Source organism: Xenopus laevis, chromosome 4L (genome assembly GCF_017654675.1).
Source record: "Xenopus laevis strain J_2021 chromosome 4L, Xenopus_laevis_v10.1, whole genome shotgun sequence".
NCBI lineage: Eukaryota > Metazoa > Chordata > Amphibia > Anura > Pipidae > Xenopus > Xenopus laevis.
Window position 1 is genome coordinate 27,151,315 of NC_054377.1, and position 18,775 is coordinate 27,170,089.

The following is an 18,775-nucleotide window of genomic DNA, read 5'->3' on the forward strand; positions in this document are numbered from 1 at the left end:
GAAAGAGATGGGCAGGGGTGATTGAACAAGATTGGGGGGGACAATGGCCATACTATGGGTAGGCAGACAGAAGAGGTTAATACCCAGCACCTGCTCACATTATGCCATAGACACGTGCCATTCTGTCTACCCCTAGTTCTGGCCCTGTTGCCGGCCCAGTTACATCACCAACCTATCTGGGCTGTTCCAGCTCTTCTAATGACATTGCAGCGCTTATATACTCATATTTGCCCTGCTTCCTCCAGGGACGTCAGAGATGTGACAGATCTGCTGAGAATATATAAATCAGAGCAGTGCAGTAGATTAGATCTTGATGAATGTGAAATACCAACATGTGTGAAAAACAGGTCATATTCCTAATGACCTTCTTGTCTGTGGTTGCCCAGTAACACCTAGTTATCTATCCAACTGCATTGTGCAGCTAAGCAATGTACTTGGCTGGAGCTCTGAGAATATTTGTACTGAACACTCTTTCAGATTAAAGATGTAGCTGGACTACAACACCAAAAAGCGATATGGGGTTCTAGGAGTTGAAGTTGAATATCCAGGCTGGGGACACACACACACACACACACATTACTCAGTTTAAAGGTGCCTGTAACTGGAACCAGTGGAATGAGGACAACTAGGTTTCAGACTGGCAGATGGCAGATATTTGGAGTGGAACATTATCCCTCATACCATTGTAAAGTTATAGATACATCCATTAATGTATCTATAGATCACCCTGCTACAGATTTATCAAGAACAGCAAAACTAGATTTACCCCAAGTCTCTGACATTCAGATTGGGCAATAGCCCCTAAATTTGGGGATTTTGGCTTAGAGGCTAAAGAAACCGGTTGAGATTTTTGCTTTCCTGGCAATACTTATGAAACATTTCATACAAAATACACATTAATGAGGTTAAATCTGTTAAAGCTGTTTTTTATTTAAATAAACACACATTTAAAGGACAAGGAAAGTCTAAAATAGAATAAGGCTAGAAATTATGTATTTTGTATACTAAAGATAACAAATGATTTATGCTTTCAAAGTTGGCCACAGGGGGTCACCATCTTGTAACTTTGTTAAACATCTTTGCAAGAATAAGACTGTGCATATGCTCAGTGTGGTCTGGGATGCTTAGGGATCGTCATAAATGATCAAAACAGGGAAACAAACAAAGCTGCTGGAGTTCTGAAAGGCTGAGAAGTACGGCGGGGGCTCCCCCTGCTGTTCAAAAGTATGATTGTTGCCCTGCCAGCAGTTAGGGACCATCTGACAATTCCTATCCACAGCAGTAAATGAAGGGAGAATTTCACTGCATACAGTCAGGTTTCTTATAAAACGGTACATTTGTTAATTAAGTATATTGGAGATAGGTTCTTTTTCATTAAAGAAAGTAAAAATGGGGTTTTATTTTTTTGCCTTTACATGCCCTTTAATAATGTGCCCAAGTTTGACCTTTTTTAAAATTACCTGTCATTTGGTTATTCCGGCTAGTGCTCAGTATTAAATCCCAGCAGTTTACTGGTAGCCAGTTGCAATTGCAGGCAGTTACAAGAATGAAAACCATCCTTCAAATTTAAAATATACAGAAAGCATATTAAACATATTTTATTATGGTTTTATATATCTTTCTATTCAGGCCATGACCCACTGCTCAACATAGCCCCAACAGCCCACACTCTGCACATCCTTCCCAAATTGCACTACTGAATGCCCATAAAGCAGTCCCATTTACCCTACCTATTGCCAAAAATCAGTTGTTCAGCAGGGTTGGCCGTTGCCATCTTACACTGCTTAATTGTCTCTTTAAAGCAATCACCAGATTGCCATGCTCAATGTTGGATATTTTCAACCACACTCCACTACTTTATTTTTTGTGAACTTTGTGTTTTGGTGGAGACAAGTGCCACTCCAGATGGGTGACAATAACTTAATGGGTTTTATTCTTCTTTCCATTCATATCAGTACTCTCCCCAGTGAATCTTACAGACTAAGGTCCCTATTAAATACACTATGGACCAATTTTCCTAACATTGCTGTATGTTTTGGAATGTGGCAGTAGAGTACCTGCACAAGAACATGGAAAATATACTAGGAACCCAGTGCTGCTAGGCATCAATGCTAAACACTATGCAATGACATAAAAGAATTGTTGCAGAGGACTTATTGTCTGTAGGATCACAAGCCATTTTGAATTTAGTTTACAAAAGGAAACGTTTCAGCACATCTGATAGGAGCCAATGGCAAGTTTAATAATTGTACACACTGTTTGAGACCATTTTGGGCAATAATCAATCTGCTTCTTGGCTAAAAAGTCATTACAGATACGTCTTGCTTATTGCTTAAGAAAATAATCAGCATAACATCAGCCTACTGCCACATGGCACCGACAGGTGACTGCTATACCAGTGCAGCTGGAACACAAAGCAGATTGGCCCTTTGAACATGCTAAAGCTTCCGTAGGAAGTATATGTTTGAACAAAATGTTTCTCCTTCCTTACCTACTAAGGCTGACCCATAGTCTGCAATTTCTGTGGGGGGGGGACGTGTATGCACAATATGACAACTTGCTGGATCATATCTAGCAAGTCCTGCTTAAACCAGGCACTAAAACTTAAGTACGAACGATTATGCATTTGACATAACTCTCTGAGAAAAGGAAAAAAAGGGAAGCTTATTTTGGGCATTTGATATCAGGTCCGTTATACAAAGTCTGTGTGAGTTATCCATCGGTTATTTGGACCATAATACTTTAAAGGAGTGGTTCACCTTTAAGTTAACTTTTTAGTATGTTATAGAATGGCTAATTCTAAGCAACGTCTATTGGCCTTGATTTTTTCTTTTTTTATAGTTTTTGAATTATTTGACTGCTTTCAACTCTTTCAACTGATCCCCATCTAAAAACAAATCCTCTGCAAGGATTCAAATTTATAGTTATTGCTATTTTTTATTACTCATCTTTTCAGGCACTCCTATTCATATTCTCATAGTCACTTGTTAGTATTAATGTGTGGTTGCTAGGGTAATTTGGACTACAGCAACTGCAGACTGGAAAGCTGCTGCATAAAAAGCTAAACAAAAAAACTAACAAAACATGAAAACCAATTGCAAATTGTCTCAGAATCTCACTACATCATACTAATGAATTAATTTAAAGATAAACAACACCTCTAAGTCTACAAAAAATCACTTAAACATTAAATAAACCCAATAGGACGGTTTTGCCACCAATATGGATTAATACAGTTTAGTAATGATAACGTACAGTGTCAAGTTTTTTATTATTACAGAGAAAGATTAAATAATTTGAAAAAACCCCCAAAAAAACACAGAGATTTGCCAAGTATGGACTCTCTCTAATTCAGAGCTTTCTGGATATCAGGGTCTGGATAACAGGCTTCTGGCTAAGGCAGGGGTGTCCAAACTACAGCCCGCAATCTATTTTTAATTGGCCTGCAGCAAATTCCTAAACCCCACGCCTCGATAGTTTTACAACTCCGGTCTCCGTTACACACAAGCTCATCTCCTTCTGAACTGCCAGCTCCCCCCTCCCTCCCAGAAACTAAAGGTGGACTCAGTGACTGTGACTTACTTCCCAGCTGCTGCACATTCATTTCTATGTGATCACAGAGACACGCAAGTATTGAATGTGCTGCTGCAGCTTGATCCTGCTTATCTAACGCCTGTCTAACTATCGCATAGAAATGAATGTGCGGCAGCAGGGAAGTAAGCCACAGAGTCCACCTTTAGTTTCTGGGAGGGAGGGGGGCTGGCAGCTCAGAAGGAGAGGAGCTTGTGTGTAACAGAGACCAGAGTTGTAAAACTATGGTTTCTGGGAGGGAGGGGGAGTTACAAAAGGTGAGTGTCTAACGGAGAGAGAATGAACAGTTGAAATAAAAGTTACAAGACTACAGAGGCTGGATGCTGGGGGGGGGGGGGGGGGGCTGGCTATTGGGACAGAAGGAGATCAGTGCAGTAGGGCACTAACATACCATAGTGGCTTCACATTTCATTTTGCCTGGATCCAGCAGACTTCTGCACTGAAATCCATTTCTCAAAAGAGCAAATAGATTTTTTTTATATGCAATTTTGAAATCTGACATGGGGCTAGACATTTTGTCAATTTCCCAGCTGTCCCTGGTCATGTGACTTGTGCCTGCACTTTAGGAAAGAAATGCTTTCTGGCAGGCTGCTGTTTTTCCTTCTCAATGTAACTGAATGTGTCTCAGTGGGACATGGGTTTTTACTATTGAGTGTTGTTCTTAGATCTACCAGGCAGTTATCTTGTGTTAGGGAGCTGCTATCTGGTTACCTTCCCATTGTTCTTTTGTTTTGTTGCTGTGGGGGGAGATATCACTCCAACTTGCAATAAAGAGTGATTAAAGTTTATCAGTCACATGACTTGGGGCAGCTGGGAAATTGACAATATGTCTAGCCCAATGTCAGATTTCAAAATTGAATATAAAAAAAGAAAATCTGTTTGCTCTTTTGAGAAATGGATTTCAGTGCAGAATTCTGATGGAGCAGCACTATTAACAGATTCATTTTGAAAAAAAAAAAATTTTTTTCCCCATGACCGTATTCCTTTAATGGTTCGAATCAAAGAATGTCAGGCTGAATGGTCGGCCCCCACACATTTTCACCTCCCCAAATCTGGCCCTCGTTGTAAAAAGTTTAGACACCCCTGGGCTAAGGGATGCTATTTGGCACATTCATGTTAAAGAAACGTGTGAACTCACAGAAACACTCCTTTGAGAGGGAAAAAAAACAAAAAACACAATTTTGAGAAGTTCAGAAAGCATTTCAGTACACAAACATCCACATGCCTATTTATAAGGGCCCCCTATATGGTGTTTGTCCAAATAAATGGCTACAAATTCAGACATTGTCTACAACTGGGAAAATGCTGGCAGCCCTAGCCACCTTACATGGTACCAACCGTAAGTAAAGTAGTTTTAGCCTCAACCCATCAATCATCCAGCTCTGTTTAGTAAAAGGTACAAAAAGGCATCCGTGTATTAATATCTAGCCCCCTCAAAAAATATACAATTAGACAATAATGCACTGAAGTAAACAGTTTAATGTAACAGGCTGCCAGATAATGCTACAGCAGGGCAAGCATTTGCTTTAAGGACCAGCAGAGCTGCATGTGTCAGGAGTCTTATGGAGCAGAAGGAGGAATGTTGCAGAGGCAGATTACTTCATGGTTAGTCTCTGTTCTTATATGTCTCCATATTGGAAAGAACCCATCCAGCTGGTACCAGAGAGCAGACCACGAAGGAAGATAGACCAATCAAAGCTTCCTGAAAAAAAGTCCAACGGCTGTTTAGTAAAAATAAACAAATATCTTCTGTTTTTATAAGCATTCTAGGGGCGTCAGATTTTTTTTTTTTTTTAGTAGCCAAACATTTCACCCTCCCTTGGTCCATATAAATTAACTTTTGCTGGTAGGCTATAATAATTATAACCACTTGTATGATTGATACATAATTGAGCTAGTAAAATAAAACAAAAGGGTTGGTTTGAACCAGTGTGAGAACTCGCCATGTGAATGGCATACAACACGGCACTGCTATTTCCAAAGCTGTATCAGTCAGTTATGAGACGGAGAATGGGAATGGCTGTCCTACTGTAAACAGGGACCATGTACACATTAAAGACAAAGACAATAAGGGTAAACCTAGGAAGAAGGGAAATACCAGAACCGAGAAGAAAACATGACCGCTAAATAAAGGCAAAGAGTTAATTTGTTAGAAAGGAACATAGACAAAAAAAATAGATATTTGACTGGCTTTGTGAGTATTTTGTCATCTGGGGGTTAATAGCTATGAAGGCAAGCAAAAATAAATAAGTAAACCCATCATCATTGCTCCCACTTGATTTGATTGGCAATGGGCAGGCAAAGGGTTTTTATTGGTAAATGGTTGAAGTCTCCTTTAAAGGAACAGTAAAACCAAAAAATGTATGTTTTTTAGAGTAATGAAAATATCATGTACTGTTGCCCTGCACTGGTAAAACGGATGTGTTTGCTTCAGAAACACTACTATAGTTCATATAAACAAGCTGCTGTGGAGCAATGGCGGAAATTGAAAAAAGGCTATATGGCACAGGATAAATAATGGATAACAGATAACACCATTAGACAGACAGAGCTTATTTGCTATCTGCTGTGTAACCTGAGGCTTTTCTCCTTTGAATGGCTGCCCCCATTGCTACACAGCAGCTTATTTATATAAACAATAGTAATGTTTCTGAAGCAAACCTATCCATTTTACCAGTGCAGGGCAACACTGCATTTTAGTTTCGTTACTTTAAAACTTATTTTTTGACATTACTGTTCCTTTAAGTTATGACGATCCAAATTAAGGATAAATCCGTTATCCACAAAAATCATCTTTCCAGAAAACCCTAGTTCCAGAGCATTCTGCATAACAGGTCCAATACCTGTAAACAGCTCTCCTGACCATAAGAGACTCCAAAAAAAAAGAAATCCCAGCAAGCAGTAGTCAACTACAGCATGTCTGGTCAAAGTCCAAAATAAACAGTAAAGGGGCAATACACCCACTTCTTCATAACTGAACTACAGTTCCCAGCATTCCCTGTTTCCAGTACACCTTAGAAAAAGGAAGAGTTTTGGTGTTATTATCCACCATCCAAAAGATTTATAAGACATTTGGGAGATAAAACGCTCAATCGCCCTTTTTGCCACGAGTTTAAACAGCAACAGCTGAATGGCCATAACATAAGCGCTCGGTATATACCAAAGTCATTTCAAGGGGAATTAAATGAAATTGACAAATCTAAAAGGACACATTATGATATTATAAACGATGGCACCATTTAGCCATTGCAGACTCGCGTTACATCACCAACATGTCTGCCCGGATTTAAACCCAACGCAACGAATGACATGAATGTCATTTTCTCTCACCCCGGCAGACACTGGGCTCTTGGCAGGATTTGAGGCAATCCCTCTGCTCAGAGGCGCCTGCAGCAGGTTTGGGAGCCGGACGAGACGAGCCAGAGCAGAAGACATGTTGCGAAATATGCGTGCGCGATCAGCAGCTTCCAACTCTAACACGGTGAACTGGAATGAATCTGTAGGCCGTAGCTTTCGATTTTATAACATCTTCATCACGTGACAGGGGCTCGCCGCCTGTCTGAGAGAACACTCGTTTTGAGGGCGTGGTTCTATTTCGTACCACAATATGCACATTTTAATTTATAATTTCGTGTCGGTCATTAGCCGTACCATATTACATGGTTAATTCGTAGTAACTATGGATTCATTTTGTATATTGTCTTGTGCCCCCCTGTAGCCAGCAGTGGCAACACTAAGTCACAGGGTGCAGGCTGACAAGTTCTTGGTTTATGTATAATAACATAATTGTTTCCAAAGTTCATCAATGGAACAATTCTTTTTTCAAAACGCACCAGTTAATAGTGCTGCTCCAGCAGTGAAATCCAAAGAGCAAACAGATTTTGAGAGTCCCAGGAGCCCCCAGTCATGTGACTTTTGCTTAGGGTTGTCAGTAAGAATGATGGTTGACCCCAATGTTATTAATAGGGGAAAAAAATAAACATAAAGGAAGGCCTGTATTTTTTTCCAGAAAAGTTGGCAACCCTACTTGTGCTCTGATAAACTCCAGTCACTCTTTATTGCTGTACTGCAAGTTGGAGTGATAGCACCCCCTCCCTTTCCCCCGAGAAGCCCATGATCAGCAGAACAATGGGAAGGTGACCAGATAACAGGTCCCTAACACAAGAAAACAGCTCTCTGGTAGATCTAAAAACAGCACTCAATAGTAAAATCCAGGTCCCACTGAGACACTTTCAGTTACATTGAGTCGGAGAAACAACAGCCTGCCAGAAAGCAGTTCCATCCTAAAGTGCAGGCTCTTTCTAAAAGCACATGATGAGGCAAAATTACCTGAGATGGCTGCCTACACACGAATATTACAACTAAAAAAAAAAATACACTTGCTGGTTCAGGCATGACATTTTATATTGTAGCGTGAATTATTTGCAGTGTAAACAGTGCAATTTGGAAATAAAGAATGCATCATAACAATCAAGACAGAATCCCTTTAATAAAAAGCCCGGATTAAATTATCCAGTGAGGCCTAGAAATCCTCTTGTATGTGTAGTAGTCTCTGTATATACCATGGCATAGGAATGATGGAGTAAATTGTGACTAACAACCTTTGTACAGTTCAGCCGAATCCTTTGGGATCCTGAACCGAATCGGAAACCCTTATTTGCATATGCAAATCAGGTAAAAAAGGAGGAAAAAGAACCGTGCACTGTGTACGCAGTTAAAATAATTTTGACTACCTTGTTTGTGTGACGAAAAGTCACATGATTTTTTTTGGATTCAGATTCCATTCAGCCAAGTTCCTGGATTCGACTGAATCTCGTCTGAATCCCAAACCGAAACCTGGATTTGGTGCATCCCTACAAAATACACTAGCAAGTAGCAACCATGCATTGATTTGAATAAAAGTCTGGATTATGAATAGGAGAGGATCTGAATAGAAAGACAAGTAATAAAAAGAAGCACTAACAATACATTTGTAGCCTTACAGAGCATTTTGAAAGCTGGAAAGAGTCAGAAGAAGAAGGCAAATAATTCAAAAACTATAAAAAAAAAATAAAAAAATAAAGGGCAATAGAATTAGTCATTTTATAACATACTAATGTTTAACGTAAAGGTGAACTACCCCTTTAAGGTATGGTGGTCCAAAACAAAAAATGAAGGCCAATAGAAAAGTTGCTTAGAATTAGTGCATTTCTGATTGGATAGAAGGGGAAGGCCGATGACGGGGTCCCAAAGTAGGGAGGCCTGGTGGCAGGGGCACGAGGAGTGAAGGGCCAATGTTGGAGGGGCTAAAGTGGCAATGGACGATGACAAATTGCCCAACGTAGGTCTATTTCCTGATAGTTCTTGGGTGTGATTCGTGTCTGATTATCTGTTCTTTGACCCTTGCCTGTTCCTGACCTCTGATTGTTTGCTGCCTGTATCGACCTTTGCCTGTTCCTAACCATTCTCTCATATCCTGACTTTGTACTGTGTTTCTGTTTGGTTTGACCCCGGTCTGTGTCCTGACTATACTCCTGGTTCCCGATTCTGTACTGTACTGTCTAATTGGTATCAACATCGACTACGCTCCCTGGATTGTTGGATTCTGGGTATTGGAATACCATACATTACAGTGGCTTTTTCTACAGCAAATAGTAGAAATTGTCTGTGGAAAAGCTGTTGCTTTGTATGTCAGCAGTGAGTACATCTGGTATGTAGGAAGGAGGAGTTAAGCGGGCTATAGACGCAAAGATACCATTGTATGAAACAACGGTTCATATGATTTTCAAATTGTTCGTGGAGTGTCCCAACATTTTTCGTACCATGGCGATAGGTCGTTCAGTTGATTGTACAGGTTAAAAATTGTATATCAGCTACTGCTAAGATCTCTGCATGTATTGCCTATCTGACAATATCAATGGGAAACTGTCATTACTATTTAACATAGTAACATAATACAGTAACATAGTAATGAAAAAAGACACATGTCCATCAAGTTCAACCTTTTAACTCTCTTATCACCTGTCTAACTGTTAGTTGATCAAGAGGAAGGTAAAAAAAAAACATTGAAAGCCTCTCCAATTAGCCTCAGAGGGGGGGAAGAAATTCCTTCCTGACTCCAAAATGGCAATCGACTAGTCCCTGGATCAACTTGTACTATGAGCTATCTTTCATAACCCTGTATTCCCTCACTTGCTAATCACCATTCAACCCCTTCTTAAAGCTATCTAATGTATCATATTTTTGTGGAACCTCTTTTCTTCTAATCGGAATGGATGACCTTGTGTCAACTGGAATTATTTATACATAGTTATCATATCACCCCTTAAGCGCCTCTTCTCCAGTGTCCCCAATTTTGCCAGTCTTTCCTCATAGCTAAGATTTTCCATACCTTTTACCAGCTTAGTTTCCCTTCTTTGTACCCTCTTTAATTCAATAATGTCCTGTTTGAGCACCGGAGACCAAAACTGTACGGCATATTCTTTATTCTATTTGTTGAACATAAGTTTCGTAAGATTGCTGCCTGTTAATTAATGGACGAGCATTGTGTGATTTGTTTTTTTACTACTTTATATTTATCTGCAGTGTCGGACTGGGCCGGCGGGACACCGGGAAAAACCCCGGTGGGCCCCGGGCTCTTGTGGGCCCCGCCGGCCCAGATCCGCTACTTAGTGGGGCGGCGCGACCCCACTTTGTTTGGGGTCGCGGTAGAATAGAATGGCTGCGCATGCGCACAAACGCGGCGCCGCGCGCATGCGCACTAGCCCCCTTCAGCACTCCGGAGCGGCAGTGGCGGCTGGAGGGGGCCCTGGGGCAGTAGCCCCGGTGGGCCCCATGCCTCCCAGTCCGACCCTGTTTATCTGAATGGTTAGTAGCAGGTTGGAAGTTGGAAGTCACGGTTGATCATTCGTCAGACAATAGGCTATAATCTGCACATCTAAGGCCAGCTTTAGCCTGAGTGTATGATGAGGATGTCTGCAATTTCTCTGTTGATGTGTAATATAACTATATGCAGGCTGTTCCCAAACATCTTAATTTAATTAATACATTTACACTCCACTAAAATGTCAAACGTATCACCTGCACATGCTCATACCCACCACGTAAAGCAGCTTTTTCAGATTGGCGCTGCAAAATCAATGATCGGATGAAGTATATCAGTGGCAAGCCATCCTTGAATGGAGTTCTTCCAGTGGCCATTTGGCTAAGAATAATGGCAAATGCCCACCAATCCACTCCTGTGCCATATCCACTCATCAGATGAAGCTATGAAATTAAAAACATCTTTTGCTAGATATTTACAAGTCTTAGGGAAGCATTGCTGGAAAAAGTTTGTACATCATTCTCACATAACCCTTAGTAACAGAGGCTTGCAACATTAGAGCTTGTGTTAGACTAATCTAACTGATATATAAACATACGTAACGTACATTAAACAAAACTATAAAAAATCCTTATTTACAAATGCAAATGTATTCCTTTTAGTGTATAAAAGAAGTGAGTTTCTCACGTCTGGAGCCATGTAGAACGTCCCTGCTGTGTCCAATCTCTTATTGTTGATGAACATCCCTTCTGCAACTAGGCCGAAATCTGCAATTTTGATATGACCAGTTTGACCAACACATCATTTTGAAACCAAGGGAATTAAAGGGGTTTTTCACATTTGTGTTAACTTTCAGTATGATGTAGAGAGTGATATTCTGATACAATTTGCAATTGGCTTTCCTCTTTTATTATTTGCGGTTTTTGAGTTATTTAGCTTTTTATTAAGCAGCTCTCCAGTTTGCAATTTCAGTCCAAATTACCAAAACAACCATGCATTGATTTGAATAAGAGACTGGAATATGAATAGGAGAGGCCAATACATTTTAAAGAGCATTTGTTTTTAGATGGAGGTCAGTGATAAGGCTGGAAAGAGTCAGAAGAAGCAGGCAAGTAATTAAAAAAATATATAAAATATAAATAATGAAGACCAATTTAAATGCTCCTTAGAACTGGCCATTCTGTGATATACTATAAGTTAACCTAAAGGTGAACCACCCCTTTAATATAATGTTGGTCCTTGTATTGCAACTATAAGCATCTATTCTTCTGGACAGGCTGTCCAATAGTCTTTGGAACATTGTTGGTGGGATTCAACCACAGCAGCACTGATGAGGTTGAGCACATATGTTGAGTGATCAGTCCTTGTATTCCTATTCATCCCATGTGTTCAGGTGGGTTAAGGCCAGGCAAGTTCTTCCATTCCCATCTTAGCAAATTGGCTTTGTATTACTCTCGCTTTGTGGTTGCTCACCTAGAACCAAGACATCCATTTACTACAGTGAGATCGACAGTGATAATTAATTGTTCAACAGCGAGATCTTGCCTAAACCTGTGGTCACTTGTGCATAAATATTATCACTTATTGTTGCACCCCCGCTATGTAAGTTGACTCTCAAGGCTTTCTAAAGACTAGCACCAAAAATGCCACTAAATAAGGCATAATTGTTGCTAATTTCATCACCTGCTAGAGTGGTGTTATATGAAGAAATCCCACATGGTAGGTGTCTGTAGCACACTCATATTAGAGTGCAAGTGATAACTCTCCCAGTTGCACAGTTAAAATACTCTGTGTGATCTTAATGAGTACTCTCTACCCCTGTGATTATTCTCATACAGTTTTTTTTTATAGGAGCAGTTGGAATGGGTTTGGGCCTATTGCATTCTTGGGAAGTTTCAGCTCAACCGAACACCAGGAATAGTCTCGGATTATCTCACAGTGTAGCTGGTAGATATAGCATTAGGCTCAAAGTGGTCCCTCTCCTGTGTCCCATACTGTAGTGATTTTTTAAAGGATTGGTGAGAATAATCCTTACAAGTGAAAGGTCTTGTTCCTGGCAGGGTCAAAACCTGTAGTCATTGCTTGCCTCATGCAATAGAAATTCCTATAAAAGATTTATAAAACACTCACATATATAAATGTCTTTGCATTTATAAAGCTTGTTCTTAACTATGCAACACCATTGTAAAACATACTTTATTAAAAAAAAAGATTCAAATTTTATAATTTCTGTATCAGGCTATTATTGCTTATGGTTGTTAGGAATTAATTTCTTCCTGAGAAGGAAGATTCTGTAGACACATGTAGCACCTATTTGGCTGTATTTAGACAAATACCCACTAGTATGATAGAGCATTGGCTACATGCGACTTACACAACAGGGTCAGGGCCTTCACCAGGCGGAAGCTATCCCTTTAAGATGTAGCATAACTACATAACACAGGCTACTTTATACAAAAATAGATTGATTGGACACCAGGAGGTTCTTGATGCAAACAAAGTGGATGGTTTATTAGCATAAGCAATGATCACAGGTTTACTCACACAGGAGATGATGCAGGTGTAGCATATCACAGAGGAGGGAGGATAGCAGAAGATGATACAGCACAATGAAGACTGTCACTCCCATAAGGCATAGTAGTCAAGTGTACATCAATTCCCAGAAGACAGATATACCTCTGTGGGGATCGGGATCACCAGTGGAGTAATTAGGGAGACGGAGTCTAAAGCCTAACACCCTATCCACTGAGTCCCTGCACTAAAGGCAAACAAGAAGCCGTGGGAATCTAATCCCTGCTACTATCCTTGATGGAGCACACAGCTGCTCATGCTATATAAAGCTGACTATTTCACTCTCCTAGAGAGTCTATTAAAGAACTGCCCTAATGATAGCTAACCTCGTTCACAGGGTTGCCTGGTCCCTGACTTAATCACCAAAGGTACAGGTCCCTTTGGGGCAAATGGCTTTACTGGGGCCTTGGTGATCCCAGGCTTAATGGGAAACACCTAGCAGCACAGACACCAGGAGCCCAAAGAGGAAGAGGCCACACCCTACACAACACTATATAGCAGTGTGGCAGGAATTGGTATTACACCCTTTGATCCGACTTTACATTATAGCGATGGGGATCCAACAAAATCTCATTCTGTTACATGGCGTTGTTCACAAAATCTGATCAAATTCTCCCCTGTAGTTCGGTCCTTAGGCTGTAATAGGGTTGCCACCTGGCCGGTATCTTACCAGCCTGGCTGGTACAAAAGATCCCAATGTTATTAATAGGGAAAAAAGATAAATATATAGGAAGGCTGGTATTTTTTTCAAGAAAATGTGGCAACCCTAAGCTGTAGATCGAAAACAAAGGTAAAAGACCGCTACTGCTCACCGCATATACTCGTCCAGGTGCTCTGTCAAGCAGTATCCACACTGCTAACATTCAAAGGACTCAAGACAGGCAGACGGCACTTCTGGAAAAGGTTTATTGGGGTTGCTGCTGTGAATCCTAACGCGTTTTGGGAATAAATCCCTTAATCATAGGTATTAATTATTCCCGAAACGCGTTAGGATTCACAGCAGCAACCCCAATAAACCTTTTCCAGAAGTGCCGTCTGCCTGTCTTGAACCCTAAACTGTAATTGCAAATTAAACAAAAATGTACTTGCCAGTAAATTCGTAATCTCCAGTTATTTCTCTCCTGACCCTCCCCAAACTCTTCTCTCCATTCCCCTCCCCCAATAGCTCTGTAAAGGTAGCCATAGATTATGCTTTATGCTTTTTCCTGCAAAAGATCTTTCCAAGAAAGCTTGTTTGTTTCAATACACACGTGTAGAGCTGAATTGTCAGATATACAGGTAGAAACAATAGAATTCTACCTGTAACTGACGATTCAGCACTGACAATGGCAGATGTTTGGGTGCCTTCAAAGATGCCTGATCGAAAATTTCCAGCTTGGCCTAGCGATGAGCCAACTGATATCCAAGTCTTCTGCCCATCGGCCGGCTCGTCTCCCACCATATACACACCGAATATTGTACGAAAATTATTGGCAGGGTTGGAGTTGTAACAAGGATGAAGCAGAGCACACTCCTCACTTCTGTTAGAAGATAACCTGGTGCACAGGCTCGCCCCGAAACGTCGCACGTCCACACAAATAAACAGCAAGGGGTCACCCTGCACTGCAATTTACCTTGTGTGCCAGTGTATCTTTCCCAGGGTTGGAGTGTCCCATTGGGGGCCCACTGAGTTCCAAACTCGGGGCCCCCCCACGCGTATACGCGAACGCCAGTTTGCTGCACGCATGCATGAACTCTGGTGCCCACGTGTATGAGTGAACACTGGCCCACCGTGGACATGTGGAAAATCCAGTGTGCCATGCTGCACATATTTTTCTTTTATGCCCGGCCAATCGGGGAAGCCGAGGGACGGGGCCCACCGGGTTTTTTCCCTGCGTCCTTTCGGCCCTATCCGACCCTGATTATCGGTGTATCTATGGCCACCTTAACCCTTCCTACCCAATTTCTGCCCAATCCACACCTTCAGAATCACAGCCCCACCCTTTTGTAAGTCCTGACGCCCCCCCCACACACACACAAACACACCATTGTCTAGCCTGTTTTCCCTGCCAGGTGACATTGCCTTGAATAAAACCATAACTGTGCCCCAAAAAAAGTAATGTATCAAGTGCTCTCTAGATGGTTCAATTACACAAACACTAGGGCCAAATGCCTGCCAAAATCATACTGAACCTCTTGAATGTAGATCCAGTAGGAGAGGGCCATCTGAGTTTGCTGCAAATTTCTGTTGGCATGCTGGGGAGAGAGACAAAAAACGTATAAAAGCTCTCTCTCTCTCTCTCTCTCTCTCTCTCTCTCTCTATATATATATATATATAGACAAATACAAGAGGTCCTCTGCACTCAACCCATTATCAATATATTTAAGACAGATACACTTTCCCTTGTTTTTATATATATATATATATATATATATATATATATATATATATATATATATATATATATATATATACACACATGGACCACCGCAAAATGGCACTGGTCCCCTGCAAATAAACAAGTATAAAACTATCAGTTGTTAGTTATATTTAGTTTCTGCATTAGGGATGTCCAACCTGTGGCCCTCCAGCTGTCGTTGAGCTGCAGGAAATCTGTTGGGGGTTGTGTGAAGTTTTAGTTGTGAAGTTGCAAATTTGACACTCCTGTTCTTTTTTCTTTCCCTTAAGCTGGCCATACACTGGCCGATAAAAGCTGCCGACAGATCGACGCGTTTCGTGTCTCGAAGGGACACTTAATCATAGCCTATGATTAAATGTCCCTGCGTGGCACGAAATGCGTCAGGCATTATTCTTTTAGATGTAGTGTAAAATAAAGTATCATATTTTTATATTCAATTTTTGGCTCTTGGATTCTATTTCTGTTGGAAGTTCCGGATTGGTGCCTGCCTAACTGCTATTTTTGTCGTACAGTATCTGCCTGCTGCAGTACAGGACAGTATAGCTCAAGACTGCTTATGTCAAATTATATCAGAGTGAACACTGACAATTAGCACAAAAAATGTGTCCAGGCAAAGCAAAGCACAATAATGCCAAGTGCTGCACAAACAAATCATGTAAATGGGAAGTGGTTTAAGGCAAGTAGAAGGCAAAATTAATTGCAAAGATCTGCATCTGCCCCATGAATATAGGCTGCCTTTTGCCCACCGGCACCTTTGCTCTTTTCCCCAACTTCTTAATCTGGGACAGGGAGTAAAGTACAGAAAGACCCTGGTACCAAGTACTTCTTGAATAAGCTCAGAGGGGTGCAATTTCATACCTCCCAACTGTCCCTTTTTCGGAGGGACAGTCCCTCTTTTGACAGCTCAACCCGCAGTCCCTCATTTGTACTGGAAAGTCCCTCTTTTCTATGCACTGAACAGCCAGAAAAAGAAACAAAGTTTCTCACTTAATTGGCTTTTAGCAGAGAGCCCAGAACAGCTAACAGGTGCAAATAAGATACTTTGTAACAATTTTGAGACACAAAAACACAGTTTAGATAAGGAGAAATATTTTCAAACTTTCATAACCTGCCAAATTTTGTAAAACAAACATGGTAATTAGGGAGTGTGGCCACAGAAAGGGGTGTGGTCAAAGAAAAAATTGCTGTGCTAAGTGTGGAAAAAAACTTTTTGTCCCTCTTTTTACTTCCAAAATGTTGGGAGGTATGCAATTTTGCATCCAGGGTCAGGGGTGTTCTTAGGATGCTGCTTCCTCCTTTCATCACCCATGTGCTCTGTGCACTAGCAGAGCCAAAATTTGGATTTTAAAATCTGAATTTCTGCATTTTTTGCTACCTCTGGTAATATGCAGCCTGAGTTTCTCAATGCCTCATGGCAGTGGTGCCTCTCTCCAGGTTCACTGTAAATGACAGGCATGGGATCCGTTATCTGGTAACCCGTTATCCAGAAAACTTCTGTCTGTCTCCCGTTGACTCCATTTTATCCAAATTCAAAATGTTTTGAAATGATTTCCTTTTTCTCTGTAATAATAAAACAGTACTTAGTACTTGATCCAAACTAAAATATAATTAATCCTTATTGGAAGCAAAACCAGCCTATTGGGTATATTTAATGTTTAAATGAATTTGTAGTAGAAACAAGACATGAAGGTCAAAATTACGGAAAGATCCGTTATCAGGAAAACCTCAGGTCCCAAGCATTCTGGATAACAGGTCCCATACCTGTACCACTTATGACAAATCTCCTCTCTACCCTACTCTAAATTCAAACATGACTACACACTGGCCCTTTAAATCTACTTAGTTTGCATCAAGTTTTTTAGCAGTTAACACACAGCTATATACAAAATCACTTCTCACTATGGAACTAAAAATACATATGTTAAGAAACTTTATTTATTGTGTATCAATTATTATATATAAGTAAAGCCAATTTCTTTGTTTGCCTGTTTGACAACCATTAAAACATATGCGACTGCTGCTTAGTGTCAGTTCTTATGATGGTATGTATTGATGGCTGCATTCATTCACATTCAAACAGTGGTCTAACTACAAAGGAAGCAGATCCCGGCGTTGTGGGGGGGGGGCAGGTTCGGAGAACAGGGGGCTCTTCTTCATCTAAATCTCTTCTGCCCAGCCACACTGTGAAGAGGCAGAGATGAAGTGATGTGAGGGAGGTCTGGTGATTGGGCAGGTAGCAGTTGCGCCAGGCCCTCCCAAAAAATGTTTGTGTGTGGTGGCCTGGAATAGTCTAGGTACGTCGCTGCATACAAAACTAGCCATAAACATAAGTGATGTAGCCACAGTGGGTGGAATTACTAGCATTGTAATTTTCGGCTAGAAAAAGAATTTTTTATGGCTTGTATGAGCATTTATCCTTATTCATGTACACAAGGGCTACTGAGCATCTTGACACATGATCACTAAATGATCCGACAGTCCATGCATGGCATTGATTTCAGTTCTTTCTGAAGAATTTTTGGGAGATTTGTTGCTCTCAGTCATGCACAAATAATCACAGGCGACAAATCTCCACTGCCCTTAGTGGTGGTGGAATTAGTTGTCCTCAGTAAAAAAAAAATTCTTCTCATATACCTACACCATCTTGAATCCACATACCTCTCTTGAAAAAAAATGTCTTGTAAGATTAGAGGTATATGAACACCACCCTTAATGCCCCCATACACGGGCCGATAAAAGCTGCCAACAGACCGGCAGCTTATTGGGCTGTGTGTGGGGCCATCTGACGGGCTTTCCCAATTGTTATCTGGCCGAAAGTCAGCCAGATCTCAATCGGGCAAGTTAAAAAATCCAATAAGCAATGAATTCCTTGTTGATCCACTTGTTTATAAATTCTAACAGTCTTTAAGGCTCATCGACAGTTGCTGGAGCAGCCACCTCCACTTAGTATCATAGACGAAAATAGGGACTGGAGACCCTTTAATGTAGTCTGAACTGAATTGTTTTATTGAAGCACTACATGTTTCGGACCACAACGGTCCTTTCTTCAGGTGCACGTACACTTGAGCACCCGAGGAAGGACCATTGTGGTCCGCAGTGCTTCAATAAAACAATTCTTGCTAGAACCCCTGTTAATTTGAAAGGCTATCCAGTCCCTATTTTCGTCTAAGTTAAAAAATCCCGTCGGAACGCATCTGTACGTTTATGCGGTCCTGCGATCTGCCCGCCCGTATCGGATCCATAATGATCCAATCGTTGGGCCCTAGGGCCCACGATCGGATCAGCCCAATATCGCCCACTTCAATGTGGGGATATCGGGGAGAGATCTGCTCGATTGACGATATTCGCCAAACGAGTGGATCTCTGCGTCTATGGCCACCTTAAGGGCCATGGCAAATGGAGGATATGCTG

At 41.1% G+C, this 18,775-nt stretch overlaps 1 long non-coding RNA gene across 1 annotated transcript; it reads right to left on the reverse strand.

Annotated features, from left to right (window-relative positions):
• Positions 1-5,052: 5,052 nt before the first annotated feature.
• LOC108713913 lies at positions 5,053-7,440 on the reverse strand. The gene is made up of 2 exons (XR_001935240.2): positions 6,922-7,440; positions 5,053-5,293 (listed from the first exon to the last, which is right to left on the reverse strand). It is a non-coding gene; the product is annotated as an uncharacterized LOC108713913 (long non-coding RNA).
• Positions 7,441-18,775: the final 11,335 nt, after the last annotated feature.